The sequence below is a fragment of the Arvicola amphibius genome, chromosome 1 (genome assembly GCF_903992535.2).
Source record: "Arvicola amphibius chromosome 1, mArvAmp1.2, whole genome shotgun sequence".
NCBI classification, from domain to species: Eukaryota; Metazoa; Chordata; class Mammalia; order Rodentia; family Cricetidae; genus Arvicola; species Arvicola amphibius.
In genome coordinates this window covers 92,392,670-92,411,885 of record NC_052047.1, presented here as the reverse complement: position 1 = coordinate 92,411,885, position 19,216 = coordinate 92,392,670, and the positions used below count along the sequence as shown (strand labels likewise).

The window sequence follows — 19,216 nt, the reverse complement described above, 5'->3', positions numbered from 1 at the left end:
AATGGGAAGGTTGCTTACAATATCCATATTGGAACCCTGTAGGTGTGGGCAGGTTGAAGTTAAAACCTCTGAACCTCATTCCCTAACCTCCCTAGGCTCGGGGTAAGTATATTCAATAGTCTGTGTTTGGGAACAGAGGAGTAGAAAGTGGGCCTGTCTGCCTGCATCCCCATCGCAGGCTCGGAAGTGCATGGTCCCCACGTAGTCTCTCCAGAGCAGAAGCTGAGGACAGCAAATGCTGGGATCTCAATGGGGTTTGGTCTTTGGGGCCAAGAAAGGATCTAGTGCTCTTCTGACTCAAACCCATCCCAGGTCCATGACAAGGGCATAAAAGAGGGTCTACTGCTACACCGGCCTTTAGCCTGAGGAATAGCTGGAAACTGGAGGCTAGCCAGCCCAGCCCAGCAATACAAACACTGAACTCTGGCTCTTCTTTGGCCTTCCAGGTAGAGGCTGAGTAGCCTCTTTACCTTCCTTCCCCGCTGCTTCTTTCTCTTTACCTCTAACCATCCCTGTTATCACCTGAGCTCCTCAGTGTAGGAAAATACAGGTCTTTTCTGCTTCCACACTTTAAAGATGTGAGGGAAGAGAGGAGGAAAGGGGAGGGGGAGGAGTGTGCCAATTACATAGCCTCCACTTCACCCCCACCTCCCTTGACTCCAGCCCCTTCACGAGGAGGAGGAACTAGGTGAGCCAGAGGACAGCCAGACAGTCAGAGCGCATGCACAGAAACACATAGGCACATAGTAAGGGGGTTAGGACGAAGTTAGTAAGTGGGTACCGGGCAGGGTGTTGCACTAGCCCTCCCACTGAAGATGGTGGAGGATATGATGCAGATCCAACCTTCTTCCTCTTCCTCTTGCTCAGGTGGGAGAGCCAGTTTGGTGAAGTCTTTCTCAGAGAGCTGTTCGTTAATGTCTTTGTACTTTTTGGCACTGAGGATACCGGTTAGCTTGGTGTCTGGCTCATCTCTGAGATCTTCAGCACACAGGTTCTGTAGTCAACCACCACAGTGAGTAGGTCAGGACAGCGGCATATCTCAGAGATGTGCTCCATGATGGAGAGGTTGTCTTTGTTCAGCTTTTGTGTGGATCTCCAGGAAGGTACCCCAAGCGCTGCGGGTGGTGATCTTTTCACTCTTCTTCTGGGGTGTCCTTCTTGCAGGATGACTTGAGCTGTTTTAGATCTTCAGGGGTGATGTTGTTGGTCAGATCCTGAAGGAGAGTCCCATACTCTGTCTGCCTGATGCCTCCAGAGCTGAGAGCCCAGGGTATGGGCATCCTGGTCCATAGCTCCTAAGCTCCATCTGGAGCCTGCTTTTTGGCTCCGACTGCCACCGTCTCTTCCGGCCATGGAGCAGAGCCTGAGCACAGCACTAGGGTTTTGGTTGGGTGGTTTGTTTTTGTTTGGTTGGTTTTGTTTTATTCTTATGTGAATGAATGTTTTGCCTGCATGTGTGTATGTGTTCCATGTGTGTACCTGGTGCCTATGGAGGTGAAAAGAGGGTATCAGGTCTCCTGGAACTGGAGTTACAGATGGTTGGGAGCTGAGATGTGACTCTTCTGCAGGTAGCAAGTGCTCTGTTGAGCTGTCTCTCCTGCCCTCATCCCCCTTGTTTTGTGATTAGAATGTATTAGTGGACATAACATGAAGCCTAAATAAGCTTGCTTTGTTCAGCTTGGGTTTCACGCACTGGTAATTAGTAATGAGGAGGGTTTTTTGCTTGATAGTTGATGATCAATCATGTTGGGGCCCAAAATCAGCACAGGTGGAGAAAACTACAGCCCAGCCTACATTTGAACAATACTACCTCATTTAATCCTAGCCTATGCCGGCTGATCTATAGTCAGTGTAGAGACCTGCAACCATGAGGATAATGGTTGTTATTGTAACATTGTATACAATGTTAATATTGTAACAACTTTAACAATGTAATATTGTTATTGTTTTGTTATATAGGATCACTGTGGCAATAGCTGACAAAAAGTTATTACCCTAAAAACATGTATATATTCTTTAAGAAAAAAATCACTGCAAAATTAATGGAAAAATAATAATACGTTAACACTAGTTGAGAGTTTCTATTGGCTGGTAACAGCTACAAATGTTATTGAGTGAAATACCTGGACCAAGGCATGTTTTCCTTGTTTTTATTTGCTTGCTTGTTGTTTTTGTTTGTTTATTAGCTAATCCCATCCTTCAGGACAAGTCTTTATCAATGGCCTTCCTACATATCAGGCAGTCATTACATCTGTGTTGAGCACTTGCTGTTTACCAGGCCTTGCAGAGTGTGTGTTACCCCATGTTTTGCTGGACTGAGAAACAGGGTCAGGAGAAGGAAGTCACAGGTTCAAGTTTCATAGCTAGAGAAGGGTAGCCTTAGGATCTGACAAGATAGGTTTTGATAAAAAGATCGCCCATTATTGTAATTGCATTCTTCATGGTCAGCATGGTAGAACTAAGGGGAAATGGAGTTTATAAAGTAATGCATGCAGATTTGAGAGTGTGATCCCTGCTTAATTCCCGCATGATCCAGATGATACCAAGAATCTCCTCAGCATCTAGAACTCTATATGTGCTTAGTGTGACCCCTAACTCCTTCTCTAGCCTTGAAGGATCTCCCCCAATTCTTGCTGATTCCCAGGACTTACTCTCTAGTGTTCCCTCTCAGTGCCCTAGCAAGCTGCCTTAATTTGGGCTGTAATACAGGCATGCAGTCCACCCTTTCTGGTCTTTACAATTTAGTTTTGCTAAGGATCTCCTCATATATGATCTTCCACACTTTGCCCATGGAGCCAGTGTCCTTACCTCTTCAGATTTCTCTTTTGCTTCCCAGAGTAGCTCCCTTCGAACCCACATTCAGGAGCAACATCCCCAGCTGGGTATCAGTATGTATCTGCATCCACTGTCTGTATCCCATTAACTGCACAAATAGTGAGACTCTTGGGAAAGAGTGTGAGTTGGAATTAGTCCATTAGTCTGACAGTCTCCACAGAGCTCGATTTTAATTTTAAAATTGAATTGCATTGAATTCTCAACATTGACTATTGTGTTCAATTAACCTTAAATGGTGAGAAGTAAAGTTGGCTAATATAAGAAAGTGCTACTCTGTTCTTAGATTAGAAACAATACTTGGTTTTACATAACTAAGAGAAAACCTTCTTTAGAATGTGCTGGCTTCCCACCTCTTTTCTAAAAATGTGTTTCACAAAAATTACCAAATCAGTCTGGATGTCAGCTTTTTCTGTAGCTGTTTCCAGACCACGTTCCCCATGAGCTATTCAGAGCGAATGTCAGGAGTTTGAGAACTGGGTTTGTTTGTAAGACCAGAATTTAGACACTAGCACAGTTTTAGATAGTCTCAAGCACATTGTCCTGTAACACTGAGAAGTAGCTGGAGATTGCTCTCTGCCTCTGGACAAGCCAGGCCCAGGGGCTCACACCATGGCATTTGCTACTGAAATTTTAATTCCTGTCAGGATTATTTTTAATTGGAAAAAGCTGAATACCAATTGATAAAATAAACCCTTAAATTATATCTCATATCTAATATAATTTTAATTTATTCATCTTTAACTTCTGGAACAATTTGCCTGGTAATTTGGCAAGCATTAGTTTCTTACCTAAGGTACTGCTTTAATGGATATTTGAAGAACTCATTTGTCTTACATTCCATGAGCATAGAAGCCTGGGTTTTCTGATTGTGTAAATATTATTCTGTTTATTAAACAAGGCATTGCATTTGGGGATATTTGAACATATAAACAATAATAAAAAACAGAATGTGAAAGATGAGGTGGTTCCTGCATGTGAGATGCATTTGGAAGGCGTGTTGTAAGATTCCATGTGGAACATTGCAGGGAAGCCCGTTAGTTGGGTCAATACTAAGACTGTAGACAAAGTAATTTCTCTTATGTGAAACTTGACCAGACTTGTAAACTACTAACCTCTCATCCCTTACATGTCAAATGAAAAGTGTGCAGCTCCCCTCTCTTTTAAAAGTGTGGTTATGCCCGGCAGTGGTGGCCATGCCTTTGATCCCAGCACTCAGGAGGCAGAAGCAGGCAGATCTCTGTGAGTTCGAAGCCATCCTGGTCTACAGAGTGAGTTCCAGAACAGCCAGAGTTACACAGAAAAACCATGAAAGGAGAGAACTCCTGTAAGTTGCCCTCTGACTTCCACACATGCCTCATGAAAGGTACATGCACACATCTGTGTACACACACACAGACACATAGTACATCCACATAAATTAAATACATAAAATGCAATAAAATAAAGTAATTTAAGAAGCGTTGGTAAGATTCAGATGCAAATGGTTAATGTGAGTGACCATGGTGGGAAAGAAAGGTCATTTTGATAGCCACTCTTGCCCAGAGACTATAGAGATAGTTCTGTGGTTAAGAGCACTTTCTCTTAACATGGGTTCTGGTTCCCTGCACCCCATTGTAAGATCACAACTGCCTGTGGCTCCAGTTGCAGGGGATCTCATGCCCTCATTTCTTCCCCACAGGCAATAGGAAGGCAGGTGATACACATATTTATGTACGTTTATACATATGCAAAATGAATAGAAACAAACCTTAAAAAGCTGGCATGGCTTTTAAAACCTGGCATAGCCATGGTTAACTGGCCCTGGTGGCACACAAGTTTCTGCTCAGTATCTGCAGTGTGCTCAACACCCTATTTTTTGTGACTGAGACGCAAAATGACAAGATCCTGAGCTTGGCCTTCAAGCAAGTCTTCATCTGGCCATGGACCCGTAGGCTCCATACAGGCTAGACCGAGTGTGGTTGGAGGCAGAGAAAGTGTTTCTCTCATCAAGCGAGAATAAGACCACTGCCACAATTCCTGAGCCAAATTTGTAGCAAGCTTTATTAAATACTGGCCAGGACAATGGACCCTTACCAGGTCCATAACAGAGAATGGCCACAAATTACGTTAGTTCCGTGCTTATAAAGGTAAAACCCACAAGGCTATGCACTTCCCACCTTTGACCAATCAGGAGCAAGCATACATCCTGATGTGCCTACTGCCAGCTGAAGATTTTGAGAGCACAGGAGCAAGTTTGTGAGAAAATGAAATCCTGTGTGGTTCTCACCTCCCACCTATGTGTGACCAAGCACATCCTGTGCAGTGGGGACCACCAGCCTGTGCACAGAAGTGAAGCAGGCGGCTGATTCCCTTACACGAACAACAGCCCCAGCATTCCGTGAAGTCCTCTGTCCTTGGGCAAGTAGGGTTTACAGGTCAGAGTCATTTTGTTTTATAGATCTCTTAAGAACAGTGATTAAAACTTAAAACATAACTTTAACCCTTTTTTAAACTTTTTAAGGCACGCAGATTAAAAAAAAACAAAACAAAACAAGAAAAAACCAAAATCTGTTTTAAAATGTCTGTTGGGCTTACTGCTCTTCCAGAGGGCCGGGCTTGGTGACCAGCACCCACATGGTTCACAACTGTCTGTAACTCCAGTTCCAGCGAGTCCAGTTAATCAGATGCCCTATTCTGACCTACACAGTCACGGTATGCAAATGGGGCACATGTGTGTGCTCAGGTACACACATACACATAGATCAGTATTTTTAAATGTTGCAAATATTTAAAACAACAAAATCCTGTAACTTTTAAAAGAATAATAAATGAGTAACAGTATCTTAGAGTTTGTCATGTTTGATTTTTTGATATAATCTTTTCACATTTCATGGACATTATTGTCACAACATATTTCTTTTTGTTCTAATTTTGCCGTGTTAACTCTTTGGCCATGATTTTTAACTTCATATTTTGTATTAAGTTTCTTTAGTTGCTAGTGATACTTATCATTGGTGGAGTGTTTCGTGTGTTGAGTCAGAGTCTCATGTAGCCTAGATGACTCTAACTTGCTCTGGATAACCTTGACCAGTAGCCTAGGATGACTTTGACTTGCTATGAATAACCCTGGCACCAGTAGCCTAGGATGACCTCTAACTTGCTATGGATAACCTTGGCCTTCTGGTTCTCTCACCCCTCCCCCCCAGAGTGCTGGGATTACACACGTGCCACCACATCCAGTTTATGCAGTATAGGATCACACCCAGGGTTTAGTGCACATTGAGCCCCGTCCCATGTTATCTGATAGGTTTTACAGGAAATGTATAGGTCATACAGTGTTCATACTGAAGAGAGAACTTAGGAACAAGAACTTCTCACAACTAGTAGTGATCAGTTCTTACTCCAGAATGCCTTAAGAATTGCCTTCTGACTTAACTTCTCTCCTGAACAAATTAGAAGCTTTCCCTTTTCTTGTGTAAATGGAGTGTGTGGGAATTGGGAAGAAAACATTCTGAAAGAAGCCAAGTAATGAGAGGCACTAATCTAGGCCAATCCAATATCGAATTAAATCTCCTACTGGATCTAGTTAAAGTCACTTTTGGTGCCCACCGTCAGCTAAAGATTTAGAGAGCACATAGGCTGGGTTGTGGGAAGATGAAATCTTGTGTAAGCATGATGGTCTTCCTTGATTTTTTTTTTTTTTTTTTTTTTTTTTTTTTTTTTTTTTTTTTTTTTTTTTTGCTACAGAAATCCCAGCATGGCACATGTGTGGTCGAAGTCCTCATTGTGTTACTATAAATTCATAGCATGAATGAGCTGCTTTGAATCCTGAGTCCCACATTCAGGATTCAAACTTCAAGATAAGTCTGGACCCATCTTTGAAGAGTTGAGCATTGGGAGTTTTGTGCGTTTGGGAGGACTTGGCTTTTTCTGGTAGACAGCCCCTTGTTATTTCTGGCCGGCTTGAAAGGGCAGAGTTGGGAAGGACAAAGGATTTACAGTACTGCACTTTCAATAATGTGTTGATGTCGGGAAAGAGTCGAGCCACTGCTGATAAGAAACAAGCGCTAATTTTAAGCAGCAGTGAATGTGCTGTCTGTGCTGGCTCCTGCGCAGGACAGCAGAGTGATTCACAGGCAGGCTGGTTCTAGTAACCAATCCCTAAGTGAAACCAAAGAGAGAAGGAAATACTGGAGGAGGTGACAGAGGTCAGCCCTGGAATGGGACACAGCGTCCTTACAATTCTATGACCTGCCCTAGGTTTAGAGTGGGCGAAGGCTACTTCCCCTTCAAGACCCCATCCTCTCCACTCCCATACTGTGAGTCAATATTTAACAGTACCCTTGAGAGCAGCATGGGTCAGAATTACTTCTAAATCAGGGCTTGAGATGTAGTTAGTATTGAGAATCATGAGTCATTCCTGGCATCCAGCTGAACCCATTTTGATGCTTAGAGATTGTGTGTGTGTGTGTGTGTGTGTGTGTGTGTGTGTGTGTGTGTGTGTTCTGTTTTAAAAATTTTGTCATTTGGCTGGTATACTGAAAAAACTGCTTGAGTTTGTAGAATTGTTTGACAGTTTGATGTTTTATTATATTTATTTTTATGTTATTGTGCATATTTTCTGGAAAATTCTGCAAATGTCTACTGTTGAGTTTAATTTGAAAGTTGAGTACTTGCTTCAGGGTTTAAGTTGGGAAATTAGTGTTGGGCTATATGTAACTTTAAATCCTATGCATTTGGATTGGAGTACCTTTTTCGGCTTTTTTTCTCTCTCTCTCTCTTGAGACAAGTTTCTCTGTGTAACAGCCCTGGCAGTCCTGGAACTTGCTCTGTAGACCAAGCTGGCCTTGAACTCACAGAGATCCACCTGCCTCTGCCTCCCAAGTGCTGGAATTAGTGGTGTTGAAATACACGTTAATTCTGACCTCCTTACTTCCAATAAATCCATATACATAATATTCTGTGATAAAACCTTAAAATGTCAGAGGGAAGCAGTTTATCTAAGGCTTTATCAAACCACAGTATTTATTGTTCTCTGTGTGAATAAGGGTAGAGACATTTCATAGAATAGAATCATGAAAGTGACTATTGTTAGCATTAATCTTCATACATATTCATATTTTTAAAATGTATCCATTTATATTTGGTAAGTATTCCATGAAATGTTAAGGTCTGTAGGTCTCTTTTTTAGGTTCAATCTCTTAGTCACAGGCTTAAAAATTCTAGGATTGAGACTCAAAATAACCATGTAGGAATGGACCAGGCCAGTACTAAATATAATAATAATAATCCCTATGTTATATATAGTATATTATATATGTAGCATGAATAATAAAAACTCGGAGATAGATATTGGGGTTCAACCCGAAGATCCAAAAAGCAAAGCAACCAGTCACTGGCTCTTACCTCAAACCTCAGTTCGAAATGGTGATCCTGCCTCCAGGAATCTCAGAATGAGACTGTCTGAGAGCTGTTTCTTCCCATTTTATATTCCTCTCTGGGGCTGGGATTAAAGTTGTACAACACTGGGATTATAGGCATCTACCACCCAGTTTCTATGACAACTAGCGTGACTATTGGGATTAAAGGTGTGTGTTACTGCTACCTGGTCTGTAAAGATGACCAGTGGGGCTGTTTTATTCTCTGATCTTCAAGCAAACTTAATTTATTAAAATACACATAAAATGCCACTATATAAATATATATATATTATATATAATAATTTCTTTGATTTTTGCATAACTTTCAAATCATACTCTTTGAAAATGAGACCCTAGCTGTCTTTCTAGATAAGCCAAGATGACAGACTGTCTATGAAAGTAACATCTTTTAAATACAAAGCAATATGAACAGGTTCAGAGAATTGACTATAGCCTACTTCTTTTCTTAAGAAAAAGTAGCTCGAGCAACAAATTGCCTTCTTTCTTTAGGAAATAATCCCATTTACTATAACCTCATTACAAAGAATAGACCTGCATCTTTGAAGCAGATCTGGAAGGAACAGACATGCGGAGTCAGGAGATCTCCGTCACTGAGCCAAGTGGCAGGAATGTGGCCTATGAAACAGGATAAACAGAGCCATGTTAATGGCAGCATCCAACATTTATTGAATACTGTCTGTTTAACATGGCGTGGCAGGTTACGTGTTTGTGTATGAGAGGTCTGCCATTACCCTTATTTTGAAGATAGAAAGTCAAAGTGTATAAAATGTGTACAAAGTCATACATACAGGTGCTCGCTTTCAGACTTGGACCTGTATGCAGAAGCCACCCTTAGCCAAAATACTATGCTGCCTTTAAGAATTTAAAAATAGATTCATAACTCAGTTAGAGGAGCTAGTGTCAGCAAGTCTTGAGTCTTACGTCTTAAATTGTTTAGGAAGTGACCCAAACATTCAAGTAGTTCTAAAACTGAAAGAAAGAATAAATAAATAACAGTAAGAAGTGGAGAGGTCCCTTCCAACAGGCACTGAGTCCTGCACACCACTGTGTCTCCCGTGGACTGGTAAGCGTAGCAACTGTGACGCTATCCCAAACTCAGTAAGTGGAAACTGAGGTGCAGTCAAGGACACCTGTCAGTGCAGACCGGAATAAAATCTGAGGAACTGTAGTTCAGGGCAGGGGCGGGGTGCTCCTGATAAGGGGTTTATGTTATCTCTCCTACTTTGTCTGGCTCCTGTCAGAGGCACAGCTGTGAGTCAGGGTTAATTTAATAGAGTCCGCTCAGGAGAAGCAAGGGCAGTAGGCCAGGTAGGCCATTAGAGAGCGGACCAACTGGGTTACAGTTCCAGACAAAAGGGTAATTTTACTAAGATTGTTTTTTACCATGACAGCTCCCGCTTCTGCAGGACATGGCATCAAGGAGCAGTGACATTAGATGTCCAAAGGCTATAGAGCAAAAAGATTAATTTTCATAAACACATACTTTGATAGACTTGTAATACATATATGTTATGGCCCAGTTTAAGTTAATATTCCCTTAATTTATAAACTATATATAAGCTTATATTTAAACTTATTTTTGAAACTATATAAATCTACTGACTATAGATTTTATATGTAGATGTGAAACAATAAAACAGGTTTAATGCCTAAATGGATATGTCCTTGGTACATTTTGTTCTTCCTTCCAACCCCCTGTTTTCTGAGAATCTCAAGCAAGACTACTAACTTTGTTGCTGCTACAGATAACCTCCCCTTCCTAATTCTGTGCTCCAAAGCTTTACCTCATCCTTTGTAATGAGTCACGTGCCTCTCAGGAGTGACACAGAGGTCTCAGTTGTGTAGCTCTTTGAAGACAATTACTTTAAAACCCAGAAAAATCATGTCTGTGGCTATTGTAAAGACAGTAAGGCAACTGGGGCTCCTCTCTGAGAGGCCCATACCCAGACTGAAGGTGCACTTTACCCTTCCTGAGTGCCTCTGTTTCTCTTAGCCCTCCTTCCTAAGATCCATACTAAAGGGTCTTTAATAAACTCCAACTTTTCTTCACAATACTGATGAGTTCTCAGGTTCTTTTCTGCATGGAAGCCACAACTCCTAGCTTTGCCTGAATTAACGTCTCTAACATTAAGGGAACTCCCTTAAGCTGCTGAAGGTGACAGTGTCCATCTGCCTCTGCGACCTCTTTATTTGACCCATATGTTATTAGTAACCATATTGAATGGTTCATTATAGGTTTTCTAAGTATCTCTTGGTATTGGTTTTCAGTCTAATTCTTTTTGCAATCAGAGATTTTATTTTGCGAGGGTTTGAGAGCTGGAGAGATGCCTGAGTAGTTAGAGTATTTGCTGCCCCTGCAGATGACCTGGGTTTTGTTCCCAACACGGCAGTTTGCAATCATCTGTAACTCCAGCTCTAGGGAATTCTGTAGGAAACAGAGGAAGTCCTGAAATTCTGAGTGACCGGGTTGTTGATATGGACATGACCTTGTCAAGGACCCTAGGGTCAGACCAAGAAGGAAACAACAAAGCCCCTCCCAACCCCTTGTCCCACCAGAGACTCAGAGGGAACTAGCAAAGCTCTCCCCCCTTTCCCCACCTTCCACTCCCGCCCCAGGCTCAGGGAAATGACAGCCTTCCTCTGGTCCACCAGAGCTTTCTCTGCCAGAGGTTTGCTGACTTAGGACTGCTCCCTTACAGAGAGTGCTCCTGCGGAGATGAATTAAGCCAACCTCCTTGATCCAGCTGTGTACATAAACCCTGCCTCCCTACTTCTCTCTATACAGTACCTGCACTTACTTTTTCAGATGGATGCAATTCACAAATGATTGATTTTTTTTAAAAAAAAATGATCTACGCCTATTCAAAATCAATGTATGCTTTCTGCAACTTTAGAGTATGATACATATGATTATTGGGTCACATGTCCAAATCTTATTCATCCTATAAATCATTTTGTCTGATATACCTGAAAGATACTCTGTTCCAGTTTCTCATGATTTTTTACTTCTGTTTTATTTCATCAATATCATTTAATATGTAACTTTAGATCATGTTATTAGGTGCATTAAAATATGGAATTATTGTTGCTTACTATAGAGCTCAACTTTTTAATTTTTATTTATTATTAGTGTGTGGGGGTTGTGCAGAAGCTCAAGTGAGTATGATATGTGCATGAATGTGGGCATGCCTGTGCTGAAGCACACATGTGGTCAGAGGACAGCTATGGAGCCTGTTCTCTCCTCCCATGGCATCTAGAGATTCTCTCCTCCCATGGCAGTATCTAGAGATTCTCTCCTCTCATGTTGGCATCTAGAGATTCTCTCCTCCCATGGCGTCTAGAGATTCTCTCCTCCCATGGTGTCTAGAGATTCCTCCCATGGCGGCATCTAGAGATTCTCTCCTCCCATGGTGTCTAAAGATTCTCTCCTCCCAAGGCATCTAGAGATTCTCTCCTCCCATGGCATCTAGAGATTCTCTTCTCCCATGGTGTCTAGAGATTCTCTCCTCCCATGGTGCCTAGAGATTCTCTCCTCCCATGGTAGAATCTAGAGATTCTCTCCTCCCGTGTTGGCATCTAGAGATTCTCTCCTCCCATGGCAGCATCTAGAGATTCTCTCCTCCCATGGCATCTAGAGATTCTCTCCTCCCATGGCGTCTAGAGATTCTCTCCTCCCATGGCGTCTAGAGATTCTCTCCTCCCATGGCGTCTAGAGATTCTCTCCTCCCATGGCGTCTAGAGATTCTCTCCTCCCATGGCGTCTAGAGATTCTCTCCTCCCAAGGCATCTAGAGATTCTCTCCTCCCATGGCGTCTAGAGATTCTCTCCTCCCATGGCGTCTAGAGATTCTCTCCTCCCATGGCGTCTAGAGATTCTCTCCTCCCAAGGCATCTAGAGATTCTCTCCTCCCATGACGTCTAGAGATTCTCTCTTCCCATAGCGTCTAGAGATTCTCTCCTCCCACAGTGGTGTCTAGAGATTGAACCTCATCAGGCTTCCATGGCAAATACCCTCATTTGCTAAGTTTCCTTGCTGGCCCAGAACTCAGTGTTTATAATTTTTAAATATGCCTATTTCTAATTATATTTTTCCCTTGTCACCTTTGTCTGCTATACAAAAAAGCCTTATATGAGATTGACATATTTTCATCTAATATATACTTAAAATCTCATAAAATTATAGCAATTATAATATCAAACTCAGTTATCCACATATGGCCTTTTCATTGTTCTTTATTCCTTCTTGTATCTTAGCTGCTTCAACTTGGGAGTGGAGTATTCTCCTTAGAATAGAATGTTGATAAAACTCTACATAACATGAAAATACTACCCCATTCTTCTTCTAAGGGGTAAGTTCACAGGTTGGAAATTTGGAGTGTGTGTGTGTGTGTGTGTGTGTGTGTGTGTGTATGTGTGTGTGTGTGTGTGTTAACAACTTTAAAGATATCCTTCCATTTTCCTTTGACTTCTCTAACTCTGTTTGCATGTTAAATATGTTAAACAATTTTGTTAGAATATTGTGAGTACCTAAAAGCACAAAAGCTAAAATAACGGTACCTGGGTTCTTACCGTCTGGCCTATTTCTTTTGTGGCTTATGGGGCTGTTATTTGTGTGTATGTATTTAGGGACTCATATGACTTTGTCATTTATTATGGGCAAAAAGAAAACCCTCTCTGATCTTGAAAAACATCTTTGTAAATTCCCTTTCTGAAATTATAAATTCGCCTCTAGTGTCTAGATCTATACACGACGTTGTGACATTCCTCCTCAGAGGGAATCTGCTAGCAAAGCTTCCTGACAAACATCTGCCGAGAATGTTCCTGATCTCACCTCAGGGGCGCTCATGGTCCTTTGTAGAGTTTCCAGAAGTCAGCTGCCTTGCTGATCTTCATGGGGTATTCTGCTTTTTCAGGAATGTCTCAAAGGGATCCTGCTTGAAAGAAGTGATGCCACACTGTGACACTCAGCTGCTTAAAAGAGAACAAGAATGGTCTCTGTCTTGTTCTTTTATCCAGCTTCAAACAAACGCGCTGTTTAAAAACAGAAATGGAGCTGATGAAGTCATCAGCCGAAAGCCTCACCCACCGCCACCCATTTATCTTCTAGTCCAGAATAAATCTCATGACAAACACTTCCTAGAAATGTTAGGAGAAGACCATCTACCAACACGCACAACCTCCATTTTCCACCTCCGCAGCTGGATGGTTGGAGTCTCAAGTGAGTTAGTGGAGTCTGTTCAAGGATGTGCTGTGTTTCCCTGCTACAAATACTGAGCTTATAATGGCTAAGAGGGGGCTGTCTAAGCCACCAATGTTATAAAGGACAGGACATCACCACAACCAAAGTAATACTTAATATAACTCTTACTTTACCACCCATGGTGACATGGGCAAGTCAATCAAAGAGCCAAATGTGCTATTTTCATAATAGAATAAAGAAGAATTGATATAATATGTATTTCTAAGTGCCATGTTTTCTGTGAATTTATTTTTAATTTCTCCTGAGAAGTACTTTTTAAAAAGTTCCTAAATCTAAAATATTTAGGACAAAAATTGCATGTATGTACATCATTTAAAAATTAGAGTAATCTCTAGAAGAAAGTGTGACTCAGGTGGTCCAGGGACCTGGAGTTTTGTTGTGAGGTGGGAATTTCTCTTCATAATGAAGCCCAAGTGTGGTGTTGTCTGTATGGTCAGTAGGTGAAGGAAAGTGGAGTGAGCATGCTCACAGGGCAGGGTGTGGCTTTAGTGCTGCATTTTAGAAGTGAAATTGAGGTCACATTCGCCCGACTGAGAAGAGAATAATAGCTTGTCGGTTTCCGAGTAGACCTCGCCTAGAAACCCATCCACAAGTGTAGTTAGCCACCTTGGCAAGACGAGGCTCAGAAAATTGTCTCCCAAGAGCAGCACGCCAGACTCTCGTATCCTGAAGAACTGAAGAACTGCCCTCATTATCTGACCATGCTGTTCGTTCTCATTTCCCAACACTGAGTTCTTCCATTGTTACTGTTCTTCGGAACAAACCCATCCCCTACGTGCGATGAGTTAGAATTCCGGCTGCACAGGGATACATTTGGGAAGCAACTGGCTCGTGTTGTGAATGACATTCCAGCGGATAGACAGCAACAGCGACAATGGAGTTAGAAACACTGGGGCTTCTGCCCCCTAACAGTGCATTGGCTTCTCCCCACCCCTTACTCCCCACTCCAGCTCCGGTGGCTTAAACTGCAAAGTAGGGTCACTTTATCTTTGATATGGGAATCTCCTGATACTTCGTGTTCCTCTAGGCGTTTGTGCAGGTGCTTAGGCCAAGTGAATACATCTGTTCTTGTTTGGGTAAAGATTTTCTTTTTTTCTTCCCTTTAATATAGAAGTTCTTATTTGTGGAGGGATTGTTTTGTTTTCCATTCTTCTTTTGGATGAATGGAGAGCAAGTGTCAATGACACTGCCTGAAGAACCCGCTTCAGCTTCTGAGAAGGAATACCAGATTGGCACTTGCTGCCAGCCCTGACCACCTGAGTTCAGTCCCCAGGCCCCACGTGGTGGAAGGAGAAGCTAATCCTGCAAATTGTCCTCTAACATGCTGCCCACCTCCCAAATGCTTGTGATTGAGAAGTAATGAAAAAGCATTTTTAATGAAGCCAATTCAATTATAAATGAATTAATATCTAATTTAGGCATATGTTGACAAACTGTAATAGATGCCAGCTAAACCACATCCAAATTTCCATGGAATTAACAATCTTCTAATGTTCTTGGACTGTTCTAAAATTACTGCCTTAGTTAAGGAAACATTGACCTTAAAGGTAAATCCTCTACTAATAAAATGCATTGGTGTTTGTACTCGGGTGCTCAGGAAGCACGCATGAAAATGATCCCCTGAGGAAGAGTCACAGCACTCTGGGCCCTCTTAGACTGTCTCAGACTGCCTTAAGGTCTTGGCTCCCATGTTGTTCCTCTAACGTCAGCAGTGAACAGGAGCATAAGAAGTAGTTCTGTGATATGTTTCCCTTTTCCTCCTTGTATTTCATGAGCATAGTAGTCACAATCTTTAAAAAAAAAGATTGACTTTTCCAAAAAGTTGTGTGTAGATGTCTGGATGTGAATGCAGGCAGCTCTGGAGACCAGGGGTGCCAGAGCCCCTGAAGCTGAGGCTATAGCTGACTGCGAGCCACCAAATTCAGGTTCTCTGCAAGACCAGTGCATGCTTTAACCACTGAACCATCTTTCTAGCCCCTACACTCTTCTTTTGACTAATCAAAAACCAGCATTAAATCTTTTCATCAAATATGTTTCAATTAAGAGTATGAAATCATTTCACATGGTACAGAAAAAGAAATGAGCTGTGTACTTACCATGTTCACAATAAATGTGCATAATTATTGCATGGATGGAAAAAGGGCAGGTTGCTGTGCTCATAATATTTCAGTTAATATTATTTGTCAAGCCCATGTCCATCATTATAGATATCATTTTTACAGAAGAGTACGTTACAGTTTCATTTTCTACACAGCAGCAAAAAGGATGAAAACAGGCTGAGGAAATGGTTTGATGAATAAGAGCATTTGCTACACAATCATAAGGACCTGAGTTCAAATCTCCCAGGACCCATGGGAAAAGTTGGGCATAGTTGTGCACACGTGTGACCCCAGTCCTGGTGGAGGTGGCATGGAGACAGGAGGATTGCTGGGGCTTGCTGGCTGCCGGCCTAACTCCAGGCTCAGTGACAGAGACTGTTAGAAATGGACACCTGACGTCCTGCTTTGGCCTCCACTCAGGTGTGCACTGCTACACACATTCATGTGCACATAAAATATGCACACACCCCATATGCATGCATACAAAAAATAGAAAAAAATAAAACCAGGCATAGTAAGTAAGATTGTCCTTCCGGGGTTTAGGAGTCCTGAATGACCGTGTCCATCACAGGTGGGGCTTACACATTGAAAGCTGGTCTACTCATGTGCTTTGCTGTCATTATAGTTCTTGGTTTCTTCAACCACAATGGAAAACAAGATTATATTTGTCAGGGTGCACATATAATTTTGATGGTTTGGTTCAAATACACATGGAACAATCTGAAGGCAGCTTCCTTCTTCAACCAATCCTTGGATTACTAATTTGCAACCTTTTGTTTTTCCATATGAAGTTGCAGCTAACTTCCTTGGGTAGGATTTTTCCTTTTAGTACTTTCTGTATGATTGGATTCATGGATAGGTATTGTCTAAATCTGGTTTTGTCATGGAATATCTTGTTTTCTTCATCTACGGTGATTGAAAGCTTTGCTGTGTAATAGTCTGGGCTGACATACATGGTCTCTTAGTGTCTGCAAAACACCTATCCAGGACTCTCTGGTTTTTAGAGTCTCCATTGAGAAGTCAGGTGTAATTCTGATAGGTCTGCCTTTACATATTACTTGTCCTTTTTCCTTTGCAGCTCTTAGTGTTCTTTATTCTGTATGCTTACTGTTTTGATTATTATGTGGTGAGGGGATTTTTTTGGCCCTGTCTATTTGGTGTTCTGTAAACTTCTTGTACCTTCATAGGATTATCCTTCTTTAGATTGGGAAATTTTTCTTCTGTGATTTTGTTGAATATATTTTCTGTGCCTTTGAGCTAGAATTCTCCTTCTTCTATTTCTATTATTCTTAAGTTTGGTCTTTTCATGGTGTCCAGATTTCCTGGATGTTTTGTGTTAAGAATTTGTTGGATTTAACATTTTCTTTGACCAGTGAATCTATTTCCTCTATTGTATCTCAATGCCTGAGATTCTCTCTTCCATCTCTTGCATTCTGTTGGTGATGTTTGCCTCTGTAGTTCCTGTTCATTTTCCCAGACTTTCAATTTCCAGAATCCACTCAGTTTGTGTTTTCTTTATTGCTTCTATTTCAATTTTCAAGTCTTGAACTGTTTCCTTCACTTGTTTGATTGCTTTTTCTTGGCTTTCTTGGCTCTCTTTAAGGTACTTGTTGATTTCTTCCAATTTTTTTGTTTGTGTTTTCCTCAATTTCTTTATTTTTCATTGTTTCTATCATATTCATTAAGTTATTTTAAAGGTCATTTTCTTTTTTTCATTTTTTTATTAAAAATTTTCAGCTCCTCCCCTCCTCCCAGTTCCCTCCCCTCCCCTCCACCCATACCCCCACTCCCACCCTCTCCAGGCCAAAGAGCCATTAGGGTTCCCTACACTATGTTAAGTCCAAGGTCCTCCCAACTCCCCCCAGGTTCAGGAAGGTGAACATCCAAACTGACAAGGCACACACAGAGCCCTTCCATGCCGTAGAATCAAAGCCCATCACCATTGTCCTTGGCTTCTCAGTCAGCCTTCACCTCAGCCACATTCAAAGAGTCCAGTTTGATCGCATGTTCCATCAGTCCCATTCCAACTGGTCTTGGTGATCTCCCGTTAGTTCTGTCCCACCGTCTCAGTAGGTGAACACACCCCTCATGGTCCTGACTTTCTTGCTCATGTTCTCCCTCCTTCTGCTCCTCATCAGGTAAGGTCATTTTCTTTAGCTTCATCTGCGTTGGGATGTTAAGGTCTTGCTGTTGTAGGACTGGGTTCTGGTGGTACCATATTACCCTTTATGTTGTTGATTGTATTCTTACACTGGTGTTTAACCATCTGGGTTTGAGATAATTATAGGTACCGTTGTTGATTCTTGTGATGTCTTTATTGGATGGGTCTTTTGTTCCATTATTATCTGTTTCCTTTATTGTCTTTTGGCCTGAATAGCCAAGGGTTCTGGTGATTGGCTGGTCATCAGGTTCAGTAGGGTTGTTTCAGCTGAGGTTTATGGGGGTTTGGGTGTCTAAATACATCATATCGTCCAGTTCTTCTGGCTGGTATGAGCCTTACTTGTGCCTAAGAGTCTGTTCTTCCTATTGGTGTGGTTTTGTGCCTGTGCCTTTCCTTCCATCTGTTTTACAGCTAGTGTAGGTGGTGCTTGTGCCTATAGGGGCTGCTGATGCTGTGGTGGATGGTTGGCCGGCCAAGGGGAAAATGATGGATCGATGGGTTTGGGCAGCAGAGTGGGTCTTTGAGTGACAGTGTACAGTGGGTGGTGGAGGTGGGTGTAGCCTGCAGGTCTCCCACTTGTGGCCTGCAGCTGGGCCTGCCCTCCCTTGTTTTCTTTTATAGCATTTTTATTATTTTCAACCTTTAAATTTAAGTCTTTCTGCTTTGGTTAGGGTAGAGCAATGGCATAAATACAGCATGCTTTGTAAAACATCCCTGGTTTTCTCAAGAAAAGTTTGCTCTTGAGATCTGAGGTGCCATGCCATGCTTTTTAAATGTCACATTCTGTACACATGGGTCTATTTTTAGATTCACCTGTCCTATTATTCTATTCATTCATGTGTCCACTCTTAATTATTTTGTAAGTTTAGTATTTTATATTGAGTGTTAGGAATATCCCTTTCCCTTATTTTTTTTTTTGAGGAGCATTACTTGAAATTATTGTCTTATTTTTAATGTATACTCTAGGTTTTTTTTAAATTTGACGCCTACCTTTCCTCATTATTTAGTCTTCTTATGGCGATTACGGTAAATATCCAGGTTATCTTAGAAAGACTGAGAGGTTTACGATGTTGAATGTTCTAGAAGCAGGCCTTTCTCTTTATGCAAGTCTTCATGCCTTTCAGGAGTGCTTTTGAAATATTTATAAATGTAGCACACATCTTAAGTGTTTTCTCAGAGATTCCACCTTTTCTTGCTGCTGTAGAGTCTTCCCCACTTCATCTTCTAGCTCACGGTTTTATACACCTGAACTTTACTGATATTTGCACAGTAACTATGTATCTGGCTACCTTACTAAATGTTATTGTTCATAGTACATTTTTAGCCAAATACCTTAGGTTTCCCATATGAATCTTAAATTATAATAGTTGTATTTCCTTCTCTAAACTTTTGTACTTCTAAACAATTTTTATAAATTCAAAACTATTAATTGCTCATTCATT

At 41.5% G+C, this 19,216-nt stretch overlaps 1 protein-coding gene and 1 pseudogene across 3 annotated transcripts in view; one reads left to right on the top strand and one right to left on the bottom strand.

The window, feature by feature from the left end:
* Acyp2 (acylphosphatase 2) overlaps positions 1-19,216 on the top strand; it is a 172,871-nt gene that overhangs the window by 106,852 nt on the left and 46,803 nt on the right. The window lies entirely within an intron of this gene.
* On the bottom strand, positions 767-1,280 carry LOC119819131 (annotated as a pseudogene).